Below are 25015 nucleotides of genomic sequence, written 5' to 3' on the forward strand. Positions count from 1 at the left end.
TACTAGAAACTAAATATTTGAAAACTGTTGATTATATTTATCTCACTGTATTGTACATATTTCTCCTACTGTCCTGTTAGAGAGTAAATACTGTTTCTTGTTTAAATCTGTAGCTACTCTCAGTGCCTTCTATGTAGTAAGTACTAAGTAAGCATTCACTAACCAAATAAATGAATAAGTTCTTCAGTTTAGAGTCTGGGATTCTACTGTACTGCTTTATAAAATTATTTATTCATTTACTTATGAGAAGAAAAAACAGAGCATTATTCTTATATATGGAGTGCTGAGGACCAAACTCAGGATTTCAGGCCTGCAAGTCCTGTGCTCTACCGCTGAAATCTTTCTATGAATTCTGTGATGTCAGGGTTGGTTTCAGTAACCTTGAAGAACTCCAACAACTGCAATGCCCAGGTTGTAGAGAAAATCAGAAGGAAAACTCTACATTATTTTTTCATATGTCTTCCAAATAATCTATAAATTTATCCCTCTAGTCTCACCTCCACCAATTAAAGCCTTATTCTTCATAATTCAACAACATTGAACTGCTAAGTCATTCTTTATCACTGCCTTCAACACCTGCAGTTTATTCACATATACATGCACATACACTGACTGCATGGTTCTAACTCTGCACTCTGACGATTTCTATCAGGCTGTCATAATACTTCATTCAGGGGCTGGGTGGTGACATATCTGCTAGAGCATACGTGATGAGCAATATTTAAGGGACCAGGTTCAAGCCCCTCTCCCCACCTGCAGGGGGAAAGTTTTGCCAGCCATGAAGTAGTGCTACAGGTGGCTTTCTCCATCCCCTCTTACCTCCCCCTTCCTGCTTGATTTCTCTGTCTCTGTCTCATGATGTTTTTCACTGAGCATACAACACTTTGCTGCAATGATCTTGGTGTGTCTGTCTTCCTTTCTAAACTATTATCTAACATACTTTTGTATTCTCAGTACCTTATGAGTCTGACACTTAGTGGATGTTTAATAAGTATTAATCAGATGAGTTGCTTGTAATTGAATTAAATTATAAATGCTATTATTTTCACTTTCATTAGTGATTTAATATTGATTTACAAAATTCTAAGGTAATAAGGGTATAATTCCACACTGTTCCCTCCACCAGAGTTCTGCGTTCCCATCCCCTCCATTGGAAACTGCAGTAGTTCTCCCAAGATCACAGATATAGATTGATTATCTATCTATCATTATCTATCTATATCTGTATATTTTTCCCACCTTCTTTTTGTTCAGTCCTGCCTTCACTTCCTTTCTAAATCACACTTACTACTATTATCTACTTCTGAGTATCCTTCCTTTGTTTTTTTTTTCCCCCCTCTTCTCTTTCACATAAGAGAAACTGTGGCTGACTTCCTCTTGAGTTTTCCAGATTCACCTCCCTTTCAATGATGTTATAAAAACAAAGGTCCTGGGGCTGGCTGGTGGTGCACCTGGTTGAGTGCACATGTTACAGTGCACAAGGACCCAGGTTCAAGCCCCCAGTCCCCACTTGCAGGGGAAAAGCTTCATGAGTGATGAAGCAGGGATGCAGGGGGCTCTCCATCTCTCTCCCTCTCTACCTCCCCTTTCTATTCCTGGCTGTTTGTATCCAAAATAATAATAATAATAATAAAGATAACAAAATTTTTTTGAAAAGGAGAGGTTTAAAAAAAATTCCTACTCTCAGATACTTAGGGACCTGGTGGAATTGGGGTTCAGAGCCTCCTGGTCTTCTTCCCCTCTTCTTTAGCCCTCTGGGAGTATGGACAAAAGTCCTTTTGGGGTGCAAAAGGTTGGGGTTCTGACTTCTGGAATTGCTTTTTTGCTGGATATGGATGTTGGCAGGTTGAATATATCAACGAGGATATATTTCCACTGGTGATCCTCAGGGCTCTGTAGCACCACACTCCATAAATGATCTGCTTACCTTCCTGACTGGCAGGACTAGCTGGCTGGTGGGAGTTGGTATTTTCTTCACTATCTTTGGCTGTCTCAGGCCAATAGACTCTAGCATAATACTTCGCTTATCAGGTGGCAGCCATTATATGCTGTTTTCATGAGAGAAGCGCTTTCTTTGCATTTCAGGATAATTCATTCAAAAAATGACACATTAAACATTTCCTATTTGCCAGGTAATCCTAATCCCACATTTCTATAGAACCCAGGAGAAGACTAATCCTTCAGCATATATTTTAGGATAGCTTCTATATGGCAAGACATTGTTCACACTAATGGAAAGTTGTGTCTTCTGTGAGCTGAAAGTCTTATAAATAAGACAGACATTAAACTTCATACAAGTAAGTATGTAGTTGGAAATTATGACTGGATGGGGCTGGGTAATGTCACACCCAGTTAAATGCACATATTACCAAGCACAGGATTGCAGTTTGAGCTCCTGCTGCTCACCTGCAGGGAGTCTGTTTCACAAGTGGTGAAGCAGGTCTGCAAGTGTCTGTCTTTCTCTTCCTCTTTATGTCTCCCTGTCCTCTCTCAATTTTTCTCTGACCTATCAAATAAAATAGAAAAAAAAGAAAGAAAGAAAAAATGGCCACTGGCAGCACGAGCTTCTTAGTGCCAGCACCCTAGAGGCAAAAGAGAAAAAAGAAAGAAGAAAAAGCAAGGAAAGAAATAAATTATGAGCAGGGTCAAGAAGCAAGAAAGAAAAAGTTGCAAAGATACCGTTAATAGAGATCTAATTTAGACTGGGAAGGAGAAAGGGATCTGAACAGTCATTTGTGAAAAAGTATCTTAAAAGTACCAGGTACGGACATGTGTGAGAATGAACCACACAGGAATACTGAAAAAGTATACCAAGTAGTAGGAAGGATGGCTTAGGGCTGCATTAGAATACCTGTTGTAAAAGTAAGTATATTGGGAGTCCAGCGGTGGCGCAGCAGGTTAAGCACACGTGGCGCAAAGCACAAGGACTGGTGGAAGGCTCCTGGTTCGAGCCCCTGGCTCTCCACCTGCAAGGGAGTCACTTCACAGGTGGTGAAGCAGGTCTGCAGGTGTCTGTCTTTCTCTCTCCCTCTCTGTCTTCCCCCTCCTCTCTCCATTTCTCTCTGTCCTATCCAACAACAACAACATCAATAACCACCACAAGGGCAGCAAAAGAGGAAATAAATAAAATATTTTTTAAAAAGTAAGTATATCTTCCAATTTTGTGAGTCTGGAGGAAAAGGAGAGGAACATACACAGAAGCTTAAAGAGAACCTACCTGTGTTTGCATCCTTCCTCATGTAACATGTAGAACCATGTTTCTGGGTGGTCTGTATTCATCTCACATAAAGCCTCCCAAGATAAACAGAGCTCATTTCCTTAAGTAACTACTGCTAAGAGAAACGTTTTCTTCAGATGTATTTCTCCATCAGCACTTTCCCCATAGGGCACCTAAAAACTTGATTTATCATAACTTTCACTCAGAATGCGCATGCAGCAATACAAATGTACTCCCCAGAGAAATGTGCTGGCAGTGATCACAAACCATAAATAAGGAAGATATGTATATGTATATGCTATGATTGCTTCCAGAATGAGAAGATACAACCCTCTACCACCACCTTACCCAAGCTACTGCCCAGAAATCAATGGCACTCAAGAAAGTCCTGTCAACGTTCTCATCTATGCTGAAGCTAGGTAGGGTGAACTGCTATTCCCTGAGTGAGGAATACTAGCAAACTCTCACAGTTCTTCAGCTGGTGTGTTGGGCTTGGGTTGGAAGGAAATCATACTCTTCCATTCAGCGATGGAAGTCCAGTTGATAATTGAGGTGCACTTCCTCAGTTCAAAGTACAGGTCAACCAGGTCAGCTGTGATGTTGGTTAAGTTATTTAACCAGTCACTGTGCTATAAATGAAGTAATTTCTACTTCACTGACTGCTGCAAGCATTAAATGAGATAATGTAAGTGAGTACCCAGCCAAGTATTCATTAAATACTGGTGATTATTATCATGATTGCACAGGGCCAATAAATCAACCAATGGCATTTTCAAGCTTCAGCATGCTAAGGCCCCAAGACCAGCATAACAACCTGTCTTACCTCCATCTGCAAACCACGCAACTGGCAGCATGAGGACACAGTTTTTGAGTGAGTCACTCTGTTTTGAGTCTTCTTACAGATAACACTCATCTTATGAAATACTAGTCAACCAGTCATGTGAAAAAAACTACTTTTTCCCTTTCCTTATCTTATTGCTCATAACCTCTATATCCTGTAAAAAAAAAAAAGTCTAAGAAAGTCTCCTCTATTAAAACTCAAATCATGATTTGAAAAGAGTCCTCACTTTATGGAATTTGCCAGGTGCTCCTTTCCTGCTCTGAACAGGCATTGCTGTTTTGAAAACAGCAGTTGTCCTCAGCCTGTTACTCACTGGATCTCAGTGTGGAGACTTCAGGCTCTTCACCCAGACTTGTGCACCTCCCAAAGCCTTCATTTCACATCCAGCAACACCTTAAGACCCAATGCCCACCATGCTTGCAATAACAAATGAAGTAATCACTGATTTTGCTATTTTCCTACCAGAAACTCCCTCAGTCAATGTGTCCATAAGAGAAAAGTGGCTCTTTCTTATCTCATCTACAGTGGAACAAAAATCAATAGAGACCACCTCAAGATTGTGCTTGATTAGAGCTCAGAAAGACTTTTTGAAGTGTTCATTCAGTTTAAGCATGTCTGAAATGTGAAATGACTAAAATAACACCCCTCCCCTGACCTTTACATTGGGCCTTTCATAGGAATAGCTTAATATCTCAAATGAAAGAAAGCACTTAGACCCTTGAGACTTTTCAAAACCTACAAACAGCTTAATTTAAAGAGTCATGGGGCTTCTAGCAGTATTATTTCTTCCTGGATTCCAAGAACCAACTACTCTTAAGTTTACATTCACATAGAATGAACAAACCCACCACAACACTGAAAAGGATAAAATACTTGGTGTAATTTTCTTTGAGGGACAAGATCAACACCTGCCCACACACTTCGAGACCTAGTGCCTGACATGGTAGCAGGGAGGCAGGTGGCCTTCTGTGGTGAGGGCTATACTTATGTCACATACAACATTTAAAGCAAGTGGTGGCAACTGGAAAAGTAATTTATGACAGTAAACAAATGGTTCTTAAAAAACTGGTAGGTGATAGAAATCAGTTTCAAAGGACAAACATGTGGTTAAAGGCTTTTAAAGAGAAGAAAGGAACAAAAGCACCATATAGAAGGTTCTTGTACACATAAAGGTGTCAAGTGTCAGGGTTTATAAGTCATGAGAATGGAAGAAAAAAAATCTAAAACTAGAATATCTTTCCAATTACATAGCTGTTACAGAAGTCTTCAGTTCTACCTCAGAACAGTCAACACAGATCCTTCACAGACATAAATGCATTTATTTAGAAGATGGCCTGATAGGGACAGAACTTTAGTTTCTATGAAGAGAAGCTTGAATTTAGCACTAGAAAGAAGAGAGAAAAATACTCATGTGTTGTTATCATTAAACATGCATCTCTCAGCAACAACAACAACAAATTACCCCATCCAAAAATGAGGAGAGGCTATGAACAGAATATTCACCAAAGAAGAGGTCCAAAAGGCCAAAAAACATGAAAAAAATGCTCAAAGTCATTGATTGTCAGAGAAATGCAAATAAAGACAACAATGAGATACCACTTCACTCCTGTGAGAATGTCATACATCAGAAAAGGTAGCAGCAACAAATGCCGGAGAGGTTGTGGAGAAAAATAATCCTTCTGCACTGCTGGTGGGAATGTAAATTAGTCCAACTTCTGTGGAGAGCATTCTAGAGAATACTCAGAAAGCTAGAAGTGGATCTACACTGTGACCCAGCATCCTCTCCTGGGGATACATCCCAACAAACCAAACACAACCATCCAAAAAAATTGCATTGGGGCCAGGTGTTGGTGCACCTGGTTAAGCGCACACATTACAAAAAGTTTGCATATTTCTATGTTCATAGCAGCACAATTAGTAGTAGTCAAAACCTGGAAGCAACTCAGGTGTCCAAAAGGTAAGTGGCTGAGCAAGTTGTGGTATATATACACAATGGAATACTACTCAGCTATTTAAAATGATAAATTCACCTTCTTCACCTCATCTTGGGTAGAGCTTGAACTAATCATATTAAGTGAGATCATCCGGAAAGGGAAGGATTAATATGGGATGATCTTACTCATAGACAGAAGTTGAAAAATTAGAACAGGAGGGAAAACACAAAGTAGAATTTGGACTGGAGTTGGTGTACTATAACATAAAAGAAAGACTCTGGGGTTAGGGGAGATTTCATGTCTTGGAACATGATGGCAGAGGAGGACTTAGTGGAGGTTAAAATGCCATGTAGAAAATTATAAAGTGTTACACATGTACAAACTATTGTATTTTATTGTTGATTATGAACCATTAGCCCCGCAGTAAAGAAATTTTTTTAAAATGAAACATGCATCTGACATCCTGAAAACCAGGATGCTAAAGCCAAGAAAATAATACATAATGCTTTAACAAACATATAATAGTTGATTGAAATTAGCACTTGACTTCTCTCTCATTTAAAAATATGTCAGTTTTTGCAGAGGTCACATATGGGCCCCAGACCAAATCAAATTGGTAGGATTTACAGTCAAAAATATTTTTACCCCTTCCCCATATTAGGGAGCTACTCTCTTCCCTGATCCTGCTTTCTGTCCCTTTTCCAACTATGACATCACCTCCACAGACAATAACTTGGATCCACCTGCATATCAGATTTCAGGCTCAGAGAGAAAAAAAAAACTAGTATAGCTACACGCCCTTTGAAATATAACTAAAATATGCCTACTAGTTATCCACAAAATGGAGGACCCCCCAACACTTCATCTGCACTATTCCAGCTTTTAGGTCCATGATTGTTCAACAATTTGTTTGGCTTTGTATGTTAACTCTCTTTTCAGCCACCAAGCTCCAGATGCTACCATGATGCCAACCTGACTTCCCTGGACAGACAACCCCACCAATGTGTCCTGGAGCTCCGCTTCCCCAGAGTCCTACCCTATTAGGGAAAGAGAGAGGCAGGCTGGGAGTATGGATTGACCAGTCAAAGCCCATGTTCAGTGGGGAAGCAATTACAGAAGCCAGACCTTCCACCTTCTGCATCCCACAATGACCTTGGGTCCACACTCCCAGAGGGATAAAGAATAGGAAAGCTATCAGGGGAGGGTATGAGATACAGAGTTCTGGTGGTGGGAACTTTGTGAAGTTGTACCCCTCTTATCCTATGGTTTTGTTAATGTCTCCTTTTTTAAATAAATAAAAAAATTAAAATGTCAGTTTAATAAATAAGTTAGTAAAAATATGTCAGTTTAATAAATGTAGGCTTGATTTCAGTCTCAAACCTCCCCAAACTATCTAAGTTGTAAAAGCTTGAACTCAATGAAAACAAAGTCTTTGGAATGCTGGACATGTTAACAGGAAACCTTCCAAATCTCAAACATCTAAACTTTTTTTTATTTTTTATTTCTTGCCTTTTTTGCCCTAGTTGTCGTAGTTATTATTGTTGCTGTTATTGCATAGGACAGAGAGAAATGGAGAGAGGAAGGGTAGACAGAGATGGGGAGAGAAAGACAGACACCTGCAGACCTGCTTCACTACCTGTGAAGCGACTTTGCTGCAGGTGGGGAGCCGGGGACTCGAACCGGGTTCCTTATGCCGGTCCTTGCGCTTTGCGCCACCTGCGCTTAACCAGCTGTGATACAGCCCGACTCCCTTCAAACATCTAAACTTAAGTGAAAATAAACTGAAAGATATTGGCACCTTGGAACCTTTGAAAAAGTTGGAGTTTCTGAACTGCCTGAATCTGTGTTAACGGTGAGGTTACTAACTTGAATGACTATCAAGAGCTTCAAGCTCCTGCCTCAGCTAAAGTACCTGGGTGGTTATGATCGAGATGATGGAAAAGCCTTCAACTCAGATTCTGTAGACAAAGATGAAGAGGATGAAGAAGATGAGTTTGATGATGAAGAGGATGAAGATGAAGATGTTGAAGGGGAAGAGGTTGAATATGAAGTCAGTGGGGAGGAAGAAGTCTTAGGACATGATGGAGAGGCTGATGAAGATGAAGATGATGAGGAGGAGGAAGAAGAAAGCAGGAAAGGTGAAAAGAAGAAGAGAGAAACAGATGGTGGAGAAGATAATTAAGACTCCAAATAAGCTGCAAAAAAAAAAAGTAGGAAAGAAAGAAAAAGAAAAAAAAGAACTGTTCAGTATTGGTTGGACTGCTCATATGGATTTGGCAGCTGATTAAAAATAAAAGAAAGCTGGATCAGGAAAGAGAATAGCTCCCAAATATGGGAAATGTGTATAAATATTGTTGACTGTAAACCCCATCGATTTGATGTGATCTGGGGCCCATATTTAGCTTAGGAGCCTATGTGACCTCTGCATCCCTGTAGATCTGAGCTCACATTCTGTGGTCATAAACAGAAAGGTTCCTGGGGAGTCTGGCGGTAGAGCAGCAGGTTATGCGCAAGTAGCACAAAGCACATGCTTTCATAAATCATGCTTAGAAGATTAGACATAAAATGTAAAAATAATTATAGTAATAAATTAATAAAGTGTACTAAGCTTGTTACTTTTTGGAGTTTTGGAAATAAAACATAAAGCACATAAAATATTAAATTATTTGTGTCAATTAGAGGCATCAAAAGATACAAGCTTATTTTTTACTTAAAGAGATGTTGGTCAAGCATAATTTTAAAATTTTATTAGTGATTTAATAATGATCGACAAGATTGTGGGATAAGGGGTACAATTCCATACAGTTCCCACCATCAGAGTTCCATATCCCACCCCCTCCATTGGAAGTTTCCCTATTCTTTATTCCTCCGGGATTATGGACTAAAGATCTTTAAGGGGTGTAGAATGGGAGGTCTGGGTCAAACATAACTTTTTAACTTAAGAAAAAATGTAATAAATATAGAGAATGTGTAATCAAGAGCACTGCAGAAATGAATGAATTATAGTCTAAATGGGACAAAAAAACTGGAAACAAGGCAATCTACAGAATAATTAAGATACGGCATTAGATGTGAAATCAAAATAGTCAGGTCAATAAAAGGGTTGAACTTGCCTACTAAGGTTCAAAAAACTTTTAAAAATAATTTTTACTGCTGGGGGAGTCAGGCGCTAGCGGCAGCGGTTTAAATGCACGTGGCGCAAAGCGCAAGGACCCGCTTAAGGATCCCTGTTGGAGCCCCAGCTACCCACCTAAATAGGAGTTGCTTCACCAGTGGTGAAGCAGGTCTGCTGGAGTCTATCTTTCTCTCCCCCTCTCTGTCTTCCCCTCCTCTCTCCATTTCTCTCTAGCCTATCTAACGATGACGACATCAATAACATTAACTACAACAAAAATAAAACCAACAAGGGCAATAAAAGGGAAAAATAAAATACATAAATATTTAAAAAATTAAAAAATAATAATTTTACTTAAAAATTTTTTTTTAATTTTTATTTATTTAAGATAGGAAGAGAGGCAGAGAGACATCTGCAGCACTGCTTCATTAGTTATGAAGCTTTCCCAAGCAGGTGGGGCCCAGGGCCTTGAACCCAAGTCCCTGTGCATTGTAATGTGTGTGTTTAACCAGGTGCACCACAGCACAGACCCCATGTTCAAAAATAAATAAATAAATATAACTTTACAAGAATGTTTTAAAATTTAAACAGTTTATTTAAAATTCCAACCCTAAATATGAAATGAAGTATATCTTCTCCCTTCCAAATGAGTTACCTTAATATAAAAAGAGATCAATTCAAGGCAGTAGACACAAGACAAAAAAAATTAATTTCATATTGATTCCAGTGGTTCAGTTCATAATGATCATATAGGTCAATAAATTTATATACCAGTCAATAAATTTTTAAAAACCACATTTGAAAATATGAGGAGAAAGGGACAGAAATAGAATCTGTAAATGCGGAAAAAAACATCTCCATTTCAACAGATCAATGTCAAACATAAAGAGGGGCGGAGAGGAACTAAAAATAACTAATATGAATAAGTCATTAAGTGTATACCAATTGAAATGTATATCTTAAACATTATAGCCTACAAATCACGTGTTGGATGCCATAAAATCATGACAAAATCAATATATCTGAGAGACAGCTCACCTGGTAGAGCATGTGTCTTGCTGAGGCCACATATTCAAGTGCTTTTTATTTCTTTTCTTCAATATCACCTTTCTTTACTCCAATATCACCTTATAAATTAAATGCTGATTTACAGAATTGGTGTACAGAGTAGATTTCCACATTTCATTACAAGAGGTGTCAGTATACCTCACCTTCCACCAAACTATCATCTTCCTAACGCAGGGCTTCTTAAACACACTTAGAAAAGTCATCACTTTGATAGGACTTCTTTTGTGTTTATAAGTGCATATGTGCTATTTCCACCAGTAAGTTGAGTACTTCAACTAGGCTATTGCTTTTGTCTGCTCACATCTCCTCTGCCCCCTTTCTAGTACCAAACCTATCACAAGCTGGAACCCTGAGGCTACCAGGCAGACCTAAAAGCAGTCATTGGTCTAAGAAATCAGTGCTAATTCAAAATGGGTCATCAACTTAGAAACAAACATACCAGTTCCTTCCACTTCTCTCTGTCCCTGAGGATCTTAGTATTCAGTCTTTGCTTCAAGATAGTGTTGTTCTCAACATCTTCCCAATAGTTCTATTTCTGTTGTCACTTAAGTTAGCCGGAGTTCATTTCTGTTACTTATAGGGACAGAGGGGTGTGAGGGGGTGAGGGCAGAAGAGCCTTAATTGATAGACTCATTTTTATAATAAAGCACAGTTATTCTAAGAAAATAAAAGGTTTCCCCCTATTTTCCACTGCAGTGCTAGTTCTTGATATCAGTGGTGCTTTGGGCAGTCAGACTAATGCAAAATGTACTCCCTAAATAATGTATCGTTGTACAGTTGGCTTGCCTCAGAAAAAATGTGTGTGCTGTGAGAGAAATGCCAACACTAGAAGAACAAGATGACCTGTCAGAGATTAAGCCTAACTGGTTTCTTTCTCTGACTCCTCACCCAAAGAGAAACCAGGAAATAGCCCTAGACTTCTGTGGAAAATGAATTTCTTCTAAGACAAATAATTGGTCAAAGGAGTTGGGGACAAGTCCTGTACAAGATATTATACAAATCTAGCATGCTTCTAGGTACTAAAACTCTGTTTTAATTAGAGAGGGAGGAATTATCAAGTATTTTTGTTAAAGAGCCAGAAACTTTTTAAAAATTTTATGACACATCATGATAATATTTGAATGCACACTGAGAATATACAAAGAGGTTCTTGAATACTTTGAATTTAGTTGTGAGGTTCCCCCAAGACAATCCAGACAGCAACCTTTGGTTCTAGTCTATATGTCTCTCTGAGGACAGAATTAACATCCAATGCCTTGTTTTGTATAAGTTCAATGAATATGAATCCTATACTAAATATGCATAGATATGGGCCCTGGGTCAGATCAGTAAGGTAAACAATTAATTATATTTACATATTTTCTTTGAGTTTGGTAGCTACTCTCTGCCTGAATCCAGCTTTCCAGTACTATTCTCAACTCTGACACCGTCTTCCCTGACAGTATTTTTAGGTCACCTGACATCAGGCAAAAATTACTAAAATCATGAGCCCCGTGGAAGATTTCTAAAATAGACTTCCAATCTTTTATCCACCCTGAGATCCCTATTCTCACCTGCTCATTCCCTATTTTTTGGTCCCTACTTACTAATCATTTTGTCCAGCTTTATATCTTAACATCTTTCAGTCACCAAGTCGCAGATGCTACTTGACTTCCCTGATCAAACTATCTCACCAATGTGTTCCAGAACCTCACCTCTCCATAACCCTACCCAACTAGGTAAAGACTGAAACAGTTTGACAGTATAGACTGACCTGCCAATGTCCATGCCCAGCAGAGAAGCAGTTACAGAAGCCAGAACTCCCACCTCCTGCATTCCTTAAAGAATTTGGTCCATAATTCCAAAGTGGGAGAAATGTTAGGGGAAGATAAACTGAGGACTTTGAGGACTCCAATTCCATCAGGACCCAGAGAGAAAAGAGGAAAAATGGAAGGACATTTAGAAGTAGTAGTAAGTATAGGATTGTCTTGGAAAGAAAGATAAGTGAGGACTGTAGGGAAAAAAATGGGTATTAATTTTAACAAAGCAGTTTGAAGACCTACAGGGAAGTTTACATTTCAAAATAAATATTTGTCTCAAGCAAAGAAAAGGGCAAATATATGTAAATATAGATAGTTATAGAAATAATAGTCAACCCATATCTGTGACCTGGGGAGAACTATTGCAGTTTCCAGAGAAGGCTATGGGGACACAGAACTCTGGTGATGGGAATGGTGCAGAATTATGCCCCTATTATCTCATAATTTTCAAATCAATATTAAATAACTAATAACATTTTTAAAAGCATCTCTCTTCAATAGCACCACTGAAAAATACACTGCTTAAAAAATTTTAAATAAAAGGTTCTTATAGGAAGATTATAAACAGTATACATCCTAATTGTAGCAGTAATGCTTCATTTTTATTTATTTTTTTAATTTTATTTATAAAAAGGAAACACTGACAAAAACCATAGGAAAAGAGGGGTACAACTTCACACAATTCCCACTGCCAGAACTCCTTATGCCATTCCCTCCCTTCCTATTCTTTATCCCTCTGGAAGTATGGACCCAAGGTCATTGTGGGATGCAGAAAGTGGGAAGTCTGGCTTCTGTAACTGTTTCCCCGATGAACATGGGTATTGACAGGTTGATCCATATTCTCAGTCTGCCTCTCTCTTTCCCTAGTGGTATATTCCAAAGGGCCTGTGGCTATAATAGTGTTTGGGTTTATTTTTTCCGAGACTGAAATTTGAAATGCAGGTGGATCCAAGTTATTGTCTGGGGAGATGATGCCATGGCTAAAAAAAAGGACCAGAAATCTGGATCAGGGATGAGAGTAGCTCCCAAATATGGGAAAGGCATATAAATATTATTGACTGTAAATCCCATGAGTTTGATGTGATCTGGGGCCCATATTCAGCTTAGGAGCCTATGTAGCCTCTGCATCACTGTAGATCTGAGCTCACATTCTGTGGCCATGAGTAGGAACATTCCAAGCTCCCCCTATATCAGGACCCATCTTCCTCAGGTGGAACAAAGAGTATATTGTCCAGCCTCCCTTCTGAGGATGGAACATTCTCTACCATTGTTGATCCAAGTTGAGGGAAAGGTCCTATAGGGGCCCACAAAGGGGTCTGTTTTGTTGTTCCTGATAGAGATGTCCAGTAACAATGGAGAGGGGGATTTATTTATAAGGCTGAAGGGTTGACATTCCATGCCTGATGCCTCTGGACACAGTCTGAAGTGAAGCATACTGAGGTGGTACTCATTGAAGTGATTAGGTTGGGATCAGCAGATGCAATATCATTAATATGGACTGAGAGAAGCATGCAGGAAAGTGAGCCCCACCCTAGAGGTTCCAGGACTGGGGGAAATATAGGCTCTGTAGAGGAAGTGGGAGGTTCCTGCTGTCTTAGGGTTTAAGAAGGAAATAGATAGTTATTGCTATAATCAAATTATTTGGCAATTGGGTTAACTTTGAAAAATCCCTTTGTTAGGATTTGCTGTATCATACACAACATCACCATAATTTATATCCTTTGACATTATTTGTATATAGCTGTGCCACTGGTTGCTTCTGTACTCCCTGTTCTAAGTTTTTAAGAGAGTCAGCATATCAAAGACTCAGCCTATGGTCTGTGCATTAAAAAGTTTGAGACATTCAATCAATTTCCCCCTCTCATTAATTAAATAGTGGTTTATATGACTACAATTTAACAGGAGTGTACATAACACCATTGCCACCACCAAAAGACTGTGTCCCATCCCATCCTCCCCCTCACCCCCCCGTGAAGCCAAACATCCACCCTCACCCTCAGCCCAGGGTTTTTACTAGGTGCCCTACTCCAAAGTCAGTCAAATCCTCCTTGGAGTTTCCCTCTCTGTTCTTCTTTCTCAACTTCTGTTTATGAGTGTGATCATCCCATACTTATCTTTATCTTTCTGACTTAGCTCACTTAACATAATTCCTTCTAGTATCACTCCCATTCACTGTTGGAGAAAAATCAATAAAATACCTAGCAATAACACTGACCACAGAAGTGAAAGACTTGTATACTGAAAACTATGAGTCACTACTCAAGGAAATAGAAAATGATACCAAGAAGTGGAAAGACACCCCATGCTCATGGACTGGAAGAATTAATATCATCAAAATGAATATTCTCCCCAGAGACATATACAAATTTAACACGATAGTCATCAAAGTTCCACCAAGCTTCTTTAAAAGAATAGAATGAAAGCTACAACCATTTATCTAGAACCAGTAAACACCTAGAATCGCCAAAACAATCTTTAAAAAAAGAAACAGAAATGGAGGCATCACACTCCCAGATCGCAAACTTATAATTAAGGCCATCATCATCAAAACAGCCTGATACTGGAATAAAAATAGGCACACAGACCAGTGGAACAGAATTGAAACCCCAGAACTAAACCCCCATACCTATGGACTTCTAATCTTTGATAAAGGGACCCAAAGTATTGAATGGAAGAAGGAGGCTCTCTTCAATAAGTAGTGCTGGGAATACTGGGTTGAAACATGCAGAAGAATGAAACTGAATCTCTTTATCTCACCAGGAACAAAAATCAACTCCAAATGGACTAAGGACCTGGATGTTAGACCAGAAACTATCAAATACTTAGAGGAAAACTTAGAAGAAAGTGGAACACTTTCCCACCTAAACCTCAAGGACATATTTGATGATACAAACCCAATTGCAAGGAAGACTAAAGCAGAAACAAACCAATGGGACTGCATCAAATTGAAAAGCTTCTGCACAGCTAAATAAACTATCACACAAAGAGACCCCTCACGGAATGGGAGAAGATCTTCACATGCCATATATCAGACAAGACACTAATCATCAAAATATACAAAGACCTCAGCAAACTTAGCAACAAAAAAAGCAAATGACCCCATCCAAAAATGGTCAGAGTATATGAACAGAACATTCACTACAGAAGAGATCCAAAAGGCAGAGAAATGCAAATAAAGGCAACATTGAGATACCACCTCACCCCTGTGAGAGTGACATACGTCAAAAAGACAGCAGCAACAAAGGCTGGAGAGGCTGTGGGGACAGAGGAACCCTTCTGCACTGCTGGTGGGAATGTAAACTGGTCCAGCCTCTGTGGTGAGCAGTCTGGAGAACTCTCACAAGGCTAGACATGGACCTTCCATATGACCCAGTAATCGCTCTCCTAGGGATATGCCCCAAAGACTCCATAACACCCAACCAAAAAAATATATGTATGCCTATGTTCATAGCAGCACAATTCATAATAGCTAAAACCTGGAAGCAACCCAGGTGCCCAACAACAGATGAGTGGCTGAGAAAGCTGTGGTATATATATACAATGGAATACTGGCAAACGCTAGTAGTAGTAATAATGGAATACTAAGCAGCTATTAAGAGCAATAATGCTTCTTAACAAAGCATACTGAGTATGTGATATGACTTGGTTGGCTGAAAATAATAGCTAATAACCAAGGGTGCCAGGCAGTAGTGCAACAGGTTAAGTGCACATGATGCAAAGTACAAGGACCAGTGTAAAGATTCAGGTTCAAGCCTCTGGCTTCCCAACTGCAAGGGAGTCACTTCACAAGTGGTGAAGCAGGTCTGCAGGTGTCTTTCTCTCACCCCGTCTTCCCCTCTTCTCTTGATTTCTCTCTGTCCTATCCAACAACAACAGCAATGAAAACAACAACAATGATAAACAACATGGACAACAGAAGGGGAAAAAATAGCCTACAGGAATAGTAGTGCAGGCACTGAGTCCCAGCAATAACCCTGGAGGCAAAAAACAAAACAAATAGTTAATAATCAAAATGTCTATCTTATTTTCAATGAAGAAAGAAGGCAAAATTAATTTTATATTAAGCTAATGAAGGCATTACACATGAAAGGGAAATGTGGAGAATGTTATCCCAAAAGACTTAAAAACTGGATGAAACTAAATGAAATTTATACCTATGCTCACCAAAAGAACAAAAGTGTTTATGATAGACCCAGACTGAGACAGCTATATGTCCATCATCAATAGAATGAATAAATATGTCCACATAACATGAAAATAAAAGCATATAACTACATGCAAAAACACACATGAAACTCATAATACTGAAGAAAAAAAATTGGACTCCCAAAATTAAAAAAGTGATATATATATATATATATATATATATATATATATACAATTCAATACCAGATAAAAACTGATCTTTGCTGTTAGAAATTAACATAGTGGTTAATTTTATCAAGGGTGAATGGTAGTCAGAAAAAGGTTATGCGGAGGAGGGATGCTTCTGGAATATAGTAATTTTTAGTATTATAATACATTTATACATCTGGTTGCCTCTGGGCATTCAGTTTGTATAATCCACCAAGCTTGAAACATATTATTTGTATTTGCCTCTGTATTACATTGTTGGAAATATTTAAATTGATATTGGGACAAGAAATTGCTTCTTAAAAAACATGCAGAAAATTATATTGTAGATTTTATAACTATGAAATGTAATTAATCTTAAAAATTTGAAACTGAGTTCTCCTGGGTCAATGAGATAGCTCATTTGCATAGTGTACTGTGTAGCTATGTATGCAACCCAGGTTTAAGTCAGGCCCCCACCACACTGAAGGAAGCTTCAGTGCCGTAGTTTCTCTTCTTTCCCTTCTGTCTCTGTCTAAAATAAAATAAATAATTAAAAAATGACACTGTTCTGCAAGTCCAGTGACAGTTTGTGTCACCCCCCATCTGTTTCCTGATGATGATCTGGAGTTCAGTGCCTTGAGTTGTACTCAAATCTTTCTCTTCTTAAGGTAACATTGACTTTTTGTACTCTAAGGAGTTTCAGGTATAGTTTTCTTCCTCTTCTTACTTATTTTGTTAAGCATAACTGCCTCCAGTTCCATCTATTTTGTCCCGAAGGACACAATATCATCTCTTTGATTACAGAGTAATATTCCATGGAGTATATATCCCATAACTGCTTTAGCTAGTCATCTGTTGATGGGCATTTAGGCTGCTTCCACTCTTTGACTATTGTGAATAACACAGCTGTGAACATAAGGGTGCATATGTCCCTTCAAATTAGTGTTTGAGTGTTCTTTGGATAAATGCCTAAGAGTGGTATCACTGGATCATAAGGTAATTGAATTTTTATTTGACAAATTTTTGTATTTTATGTCACACAGAGTTAACCTGAAGAAATAGAACAGATGTTGGGAATACAGCTCACAGGGTGAATAAAGGACTTTGGGATGTAATTAGCATACAGCTGATGTCAGCCTGACAAGTATACCACAGATTTACGCAAACTCACAAGGGATTGTGGGTACAAGAGACTATATAAGCAAGGGCCTGAAACAGCTCTTGTCTTTTTTGGATCTTCTCCAATTCAATGTTTTCCTGCTAAGTGCTGCTCCTGCTCTCTGTTCCAGCTTGGTTCCTGTTGGTATGCATGAGACCCCTTCTGTTTCATTTGGTTTAAATCCCCCCTGCTTAACACTATTCTATTTATATAACCACTTCATTCTATTTACATAACCACTGTTAACAAGCACTACCCTCCCTCCAGGGCATTGGTTCAATCCCCACTGTTTCATATGTTTTTGCTCCACCCTGATCCTCTCTTTGTCACACTCTGATTTTCACCAGTCACTTTTCTCTCCACCCTCTCTATGTCACATCCTGTTTCCACCTTACTTGGCAAGTATATATAAAGACAGCATTGTGAGTTTTACAGTACTTTACCTTGAGTTTAGCCTAGCTCGTCTTAGATTGTGCTGCGTCCTGCATGAATAAAGAGATACTGCCTACAGCTCAACCATGAATCCCGGGTTGTCTGTTACCCGCCCATGAAGCTAGCCTGGCGAAAACAACATAACCCGTCGAAAACAACAGGTTCCTGTACATTCTTAGTTCCTATTCTTGGTTCCTGCACCAACCTAGTTCTTGAGTGATCTCCTTCTCCCTGGACCTGCCATGCCATTCCTCTCACCCAACACAAATGTGTAGCTAAGCTCTGGTAAACTTAAAGACTCATGGTTCTCTGCCACCTTAGCCAATCTATGCCCCTTTGCCTATTTTGCTGTACCTAAAAAACCTGCAATGTAATAAACCTTTCATTTCTTAAACCCCAAACAAAGCCACACAGAAGTGTTTTATTTTTTAAATTTCATATATATGAGATAGGAGGAGAGAGAAAGAACCAGATATCACTCTGATACATGTGCTGCTGGGGATTGAACTCAGGACCTCATGCTTGAGAGGCCAGTGCCTTATCTACTGTGCCACCTCCCAGACCACATTTTTAAATTTCTATAACCAAAGGCTGCAGCTAGCCAGGTCCTGCCCCACTGCCATAAGGACTGACTGAAAGATTTAATTTTTAGAACCCTTCCTTCTATTTACCAGTAGCACATCACCTATACATTTCCCTTCTAGCCAAAGTAAATCTAAGTGAACATCCAGAAAGAGCATAGTTTCTGATACTTAGATCCACAGAATTATACACTCCATATGCATTGACCTTATACAGCTGTGGCTTCCAAACCCAGTGTGACCAGTTTACACCACTGTACAAAAATTAGAGAACCCATTGATCTTAACAGTATTATCTGACTCTTTAAACCGTCACTGCTCTCCGTGTTGCTTTCTTTTAGAAAATTTCTGTTTCAAATTATTATTGTCCAGCTGTTTTGGGTTCACTGTCTCTAATATGAGTCACATCTGAGTATTTCCTGTCTATATGCTTCATCTCAGCCTGCTTTTGTATTGTTTTCCTATTGTCACTGGGACTTTCAACACTCCATTTTTGTATCCACGAAGAATTTTGTTACATCAATTATATCCTTTTTCAATGATCTTAAAGAAAGCAGTCATCTGGGAATCAGAAATCCCACAGTTATTTCCTGAGGTAATTCACTGGAACTTTAGGCAAGCAATTTGCCTTCTCTCAGTATAATTTGAGAAATGAGATAGTCATTTATCTCTCCAACAAAAGTACACTAATAAAAATGAAGTTACCAAGATGTTGAACTTTGAGCTTTCAAAAGGCATTTAAGACAAAACTAATTCTAAAAAAAGAAGCCATAACAGAATGCTATCATCACAATATCTGTTATCTTATTTGCTTCTGTTGATTATCACACCAATATCTTCTTACATACTACCTCTTTTATTTGTTTATTCAATCATTAGTGTTCCTTCCTGTTTGATCTCTGGTAATAGTGTCCTGTATGTCACAGATCTATAAATAGACTTTGCTATTCTTTTTTTTAATATTTATTTATTCCCTTTTGTTGCCCTTGTTGTTTTATTGCTGTAGTCATTATTGTTGATATTGTCATTGTTGTTGGATAGGACAGAGAGAAATGGAGAGAGGAGGGGAAGACAGAGAGGGGGAGAGAAAGACACCTGCAGACCTGCTTCACTGCCTGTGAAGCGACTCCCCTGCAGGTAGGGAACCGGGGGCTTGAACTGGGATCCTTACACTGGTCCTTGCGCTTTGAGCCACATGCGCTTAACCTGTTGTGCTACCGCCTGACTCCCAACTTTGCTATTCCGTTCCCTGAATTTCTGTCTCCATCCAACTCATTGAACAACTTGATCATTATCAAAACACACACACACACACACACACACACACACACACATATACACACAAACTTACTTGTGCACAAGTTTGTGTTGGGACATTTGGAAGCTGACCCACTAAGAGTCTGTGTTGCATATTTACAATTCTCTAGACTTAAATTTTATGCATCAGTAGAAAAATAATTATGTGGTCAGGGAGAAGGCATTGGATTCTAAAGCATGAGGTCCCAATTTCAATCCCTGGCAGTACATGCACCAGAATGATGTCTGGTTCTTTCTCTCTCCCCATCCATCTTTCTCATTACTAAGTAAATAAAATCTTTAAAAAAGAAAAATAATTATTTGAGTGATAGCTGTTGTAATATCATTCCCTGACATTCTAACATCCTATGAAGTTCTAGTTTTGGTGTTAGATATGGTAAGGTGTTTCATTAAATTCCTACAAGATTGGTCCAATGAAAGGCCCGCATATTTTCCAATGGCAGTTGTATTTGTCTTCTATGTTATATGACATATCACAATTTTAACAGTTTCAGTCAGCATACACATGTATAATCTCACAGAATCAGTGGGTCAGATGTTCATGCAAAGTTTAGCCAGATTATCAATCTCAGAAAACAGCTCAAGGTGTGAGTCAGAGTTATGATCTCATTCAACATTCAACTGAATAAAATCTGCTTCTAAATTCTACAATTTCTGGAAAAATCTACAGTCAATTGCAGGACTGAGGTCTTCATTTCCTTGCTAACTGTTAACTTGGGACATTTTCAGCTCCAAGAGTCTGCTCACAAATTCTTCCCATAGGGTCAAAAAGATAGGTCACGTGGGAGGGTACCTGCTTTGTCATTCACATGACTCAAGTTTCAGTCCAGTTCCCACTGGAGGGGAAGGAGTTTCAGTGCCATAGTGTTTCTTCTTATCTGAATATCTTTTTTAAAAAGTTGGCCCTGAGCAGTCAAGCTCTGGTGAAGATAAGAAAAAAAGAAATCCTTGTCCAAGAGACTGGTACACTTGAATGAAGGACTTTTTGGTCAATACCAGGCCACCCCATTATCTGGGGCTCTAGTCAGGGAATCCTGGGATTCCCACAAAGATATGACCTCTAGTATCTCCCTCTCTCCACCATCAATGGCCAATTCCAAAAGGGACATCATCATAAGCCCACTTGTGGGCCTCTCTAGGACCTTACCCTCCTCACAGTAGAGTAGCAATGGTAGGGACTGCCCCACTCTCTGAAGGAAGGCTAGGTCAACATACTATGCCACTCAAAGAATACTGGTCCTGAAATGAGTACAGTCTAGAATGTTCCTGGCTGTGATCATGGACTGAGAGTGTCGGGAAATTGTGAGGATGTGGTAGAGCCTGGCAGGGCTTGACCTGAGGAGTGCATCTATCCTGTCTACCAAGAAGTTGAGCAAGGAGGGACAGGAGTAGCCCCAAAGGCTTGCCCCATCTTATCAGACTCCCTGTCTCACAAAGCACCCTGCATTCCTGATACTATGGCCTGCTCCCTTATTATTTACATAATCATTGTTTTTCCTGAAAGATCCCCACCCATTCCATTCCGTTGATCTATCTTCTTTCTACCCTCAACACCCTCACTGCCTGCAGGGTATTATTATTTACCCTACCAGTTAAAAGCCTCACAACAGTTGCTAAGGAAGTTACCTTTCCCAGCCCCCTTTTGCCTTTCTCTGCCCCTTTCCAAACCATGTCAAGCCATTTCCATTTCCGACTTGCCACTTCCGGGTCCAACCTTTAAAAGCCTGGGCTCCGTGATCAATAAAGAATCGAATTGCCTCACCACCATGAGCTCTGTTCATGAGTCATCTCCCTCGTATCACCGAGTGAGTAGCAGCCCAGACTGGCTCCAGTCGCAACCACTCCAACCAGAGAGTACAAGCCTAGGAAGAGGCACCCCTATGCTAGCCTGGCATCTGGCACCTGAACGTGGGGCCTACCCCACTCAGCTTCACACAAGCGGCAGACATACGAAGGCACCCCAGCCTTAGGTACTGGGCCACTTGGCTCTCCACAGGCTCGCGTCTACAAAGGCACTGCAGTTCTTTTGCTCTCTCTTCTTATTTTCCTGAGACCCCTCTGTCATGGGCAACCATCCTCCTTATCAAGAGGATCCCCAAATCCTCTACTCCTTTTTTGCTAGACAGGTTCTCTGTCTCTGGGACATTTTGCTCTGGGCCACACCTTGGTTCCTCTTGACCATGATCACAGCTCTCAGGAGATATGCAGAGCTGCCTCCTAAAGAGATCAAAACAGTTTCCCCTAAGACTTCCCCAGCTCCCCCTCCCATGTCTCCCACAGAGAGTGGCAACTCTAACTTGGAAAAGGGCCCCAGTCTAAGGGATCTTGAGGCTGCGATCCAAGATTTAAAGGAGAAAGTCATTCTGTTTGCTCAGCTCCATACATGCCTTCCAGAGAAAGCAAAACCTCCTGAGCCTGTCTCCCCACATGCCCCAATGCTGAACCACCCTAAGCCCTCTAAACTTCACCCAGCCGCTCCTCCTACTGCAGCTCTTCCCCCGCCGCTGTGCCACTATTGGACACAGAATACCTTTGCCAACTTCATGATGGAGCTTTTCCTCTGGAACAAGTCCACACATTCCCAGTAAACGTTACCCCCAATAGACAGAGACCTCAGACGTGGTATCTGTATGCCTCCACAGATCTTAAGGAACTTCACTAGGTGGTTAAAGAAGATGGAATTCACATTCCATGGACCAGATCCATTTTACAAGGCCTTCTCCAGAACCTTAACACTCCCCAAGACTGGAGGGATGTATCTCACTCTACCCTCCTGGGTCCACTCTTCCTTCAATGGGAAACCTTTTTCAGAGATGAATGCCTGCAGCAATCCCATAGGAACAGTCAGAACAAGCCCCAGGATTACTCAAAATCTGTCTGGCTTCCTGCCCACCATGTCTGGCAATGCCCACAAGATGGCACAGCTATCCCTGAAGAACAAGAAACACTGCAAGAGGATTAGGTGCAGGACACCCTCCAGGACCCATAATGCGACATGGCGGGACCTGAAAAACCTGGTTCACAGAGTCCCAAAACAAAACCTCCCTACCACTTCTCTCTCCCCGCTTTTTCTCTCTGAATATCTTAAGCTTGCTGTCTGCCCCCTCTGCTTCACCCATCAGCCTTTGAAAGTATCAGGTCAGGCAAACAGTCTGCTGTCACTATTCCAGTAAAAATTCTATAGCTATAAACCCCTGTTCCATGCTATGAATGGCCAGCTGTGTTTTGTAAGAGAGCGATTTGAATGACCAATTTTTTTGTACAACACATTTTGTTCAGGGTAATCTGAAACTTAGTTGACCTTATATGGAAACGTTGGACAGGGCAGATGTTTCTAGAGAAGTCCAGAAAGAGTCCTAAAAATTTGTTTTTTCCTCTTTTAATTTTTTTTTAAGTCTTGGTATAAATGTGAAATGTTTAGTCTTGAAAACTGTGTGAGTAAAAGTGATTCAACTATCCCGGTTCGAGCCCCAGCTCTCCACCTGCAGGGGAGTCGCTTCACAGGTGGTGAAGCAGTTCTGTAGGTGTCTGTCTTTCTCTCCCCCTCTCTGTCTTCCCTCCTCTCTCCATTTCTCTCTGTCCTATCCAACAATAATGACATCATCAACAACAACAATAATAATAATTACAGCAACAATAAAAACAAGGGCAACAAAAAGTAAATAAATAATTAAATTTTTTTTTATTTTATTTAAATTTTTAATTTAAGAAAGGATTAGTGAACAAAAGCATAAGGTAGGAGGGGTACAACTCCACACAATTCCCACCACCCAATCCCCATAACCCACCCTCTCCCATGATAGCCTTCCCATTCTCTAGCCCTCTGGGAGCATGGACCCAGGGTCGTTGAGGGTTGCAGAAGGTAGAGGGTCTGGCTTCTGTAATTGCTTCCCCGCTGAACATGGGCGTTGACTGGTCGGTCCATACTCCCAGTCTGCCTCTCTCTTTCCCTAGTAAGGTGTGTCTCTGGGGAAGCTGAGCTCCAGGACACATTGGTGGGGTCTTCAATCCAGGGAAGCCTAGCCAGCATCCTGGTGGCATCTGGAACCTGGTGATTGAAAAGAGAGTTAACATACAAAGCCAAACAATTTGTTGAGCAATCATGGATCCCAAGATTGGAATAGTGGAGAGGAAGTGTTAGGGAGGTACTCACTGCAAACTCTAGTGTAATCCTGCTTTCAGGTATATATTTTGCAGTAGTTTATGGATACGTGTGCACATACGCTCTCTCTCACAGAAACTGGTGTATGTCTAGGTTATGGGACTTTGTTAGAAAGTGAACTACCTGAGATGAAATTAGAGTGTACTATAAAAGGAAAGGTCTCACCCGAGTAATGAAGCTGAAGGGTTGTCATTCCACACGTGAAGTCTCTGGATACACACTGAGGTGAAGCATGTTGAGATGGCAATCGTTGCTTTGGTTAGGTTGTGATCGGCGGATGCAATATTATTTGGTATGGATTGGGAGAAGCATACGGGAAAGTGAGCCCTATCCAAGGGTGCCAGGACTGGGGGAAGTAGGGGCTCTATAGTGAAGATGTGAGGTTCCTGCTGTCTTAGGGTTCAAAAAGACAATCAATAGTTAATATTATCATCACATTATTTGTTAATTGGGTTAACTTTGAAAAGTCCCTTTGTTATGGTTTGCTGTATAGTACCCAGTATCTTGTATATAGCTGTGCTATTGGAAGCTTCTAATCTACTTGGTCTAGGCTTTTGAGAGAGTCCGCATATCAAACACGTAGCCTATCTATTAAAAAGATTCAGTTTGTCTTTTGAGAACCTTTGAGACATACAATTGATTTCCCCCTCTCATATTAATTAACTACTGATTTATATGTCTACATTTTGCTAGGAGTGTACATAAACACCATTCCCATCACCAAAGGACCGTGACCCATCCCTCCCACCCATTCCCACCCCCCACTGGCCCAGGAAGCTACATGTCTACCCCTCACCACTGGGTTCTTACTTTGGTGCCCTACTTACAATTTGATCAGGTCCTGCTTTTAGTTTCCCTTTCAGATCTTCTAAGTCAGCTTCTGTTGATGAGTGGGATCATCCCATACTCATCTTTAACTTTCTGACTTAGTCCACTTAACATAATTCCTTCTAGCTCTGTCCAAGCTGGGTCAGAGAAGGTGAGTTCATTGTTCTTGATAGCTGCATAGTATTCCATTGTGTATATATACCACAGCTTTCTCAGCCATTCATCTG

At 40.1% G+C, this 25015-nt stretch overlaps 1 long non-coding RNA gene and 1 pseudogene across 5 annotated transcripts in view; one reads left to right on the forward strand and one right to left on the reverse strand.

Moving 5' to 3' along the window:
- LOC132540880 (uncharacterized) overlaps positions 1-25015 on the reverse strand; it is a 149626-nt gene that overhangs the window by 35571 nt on the left and 89040 nt on the right. The window contains exons 3-5 of one of the 5 annotated variants that reach the window (XR_009552023.1): positions 11929-12063; positions 10615-10742; positions 3766-3879 (exon numbers count right to left, since the gene is read on the reverse strand). The exons of 2 other annotated variants lie outside the window; for them this stretch is intronic. This is a non-coding gene — a long non-coding RNA (uncharacterized LOC132540880). Of the gene's footprint in view, positions 1-3685; positions 3735-3765; positions 3880-10078; positions 10743-11928; positions 12064-25015 lie in introns of those variants that run through there. 2 more of the 5 variants (XR_009552021.1, XR_009552022.1) reach the window with 2 other exon arrangements.
- Positions 7744-8288, forward strand: LOC103125211 (acidic leucine-rich nuclear phosphoprotein 32 family member B-like; annotated as a pseudogene).

Source organism: Erinaceus europaeus, chromosome 10, assembly GCF_950295315.1.
Source record: "Erinaceus europaeus chromosome 10, mEriEur2.1, whole genome shotgun sequence".
NCBI lineage: Eukaryota > Metazoa > Chordata > Mammalia > Eulipotyphla > Erinaceidae > Erinaceus > Erinaceus europaeus.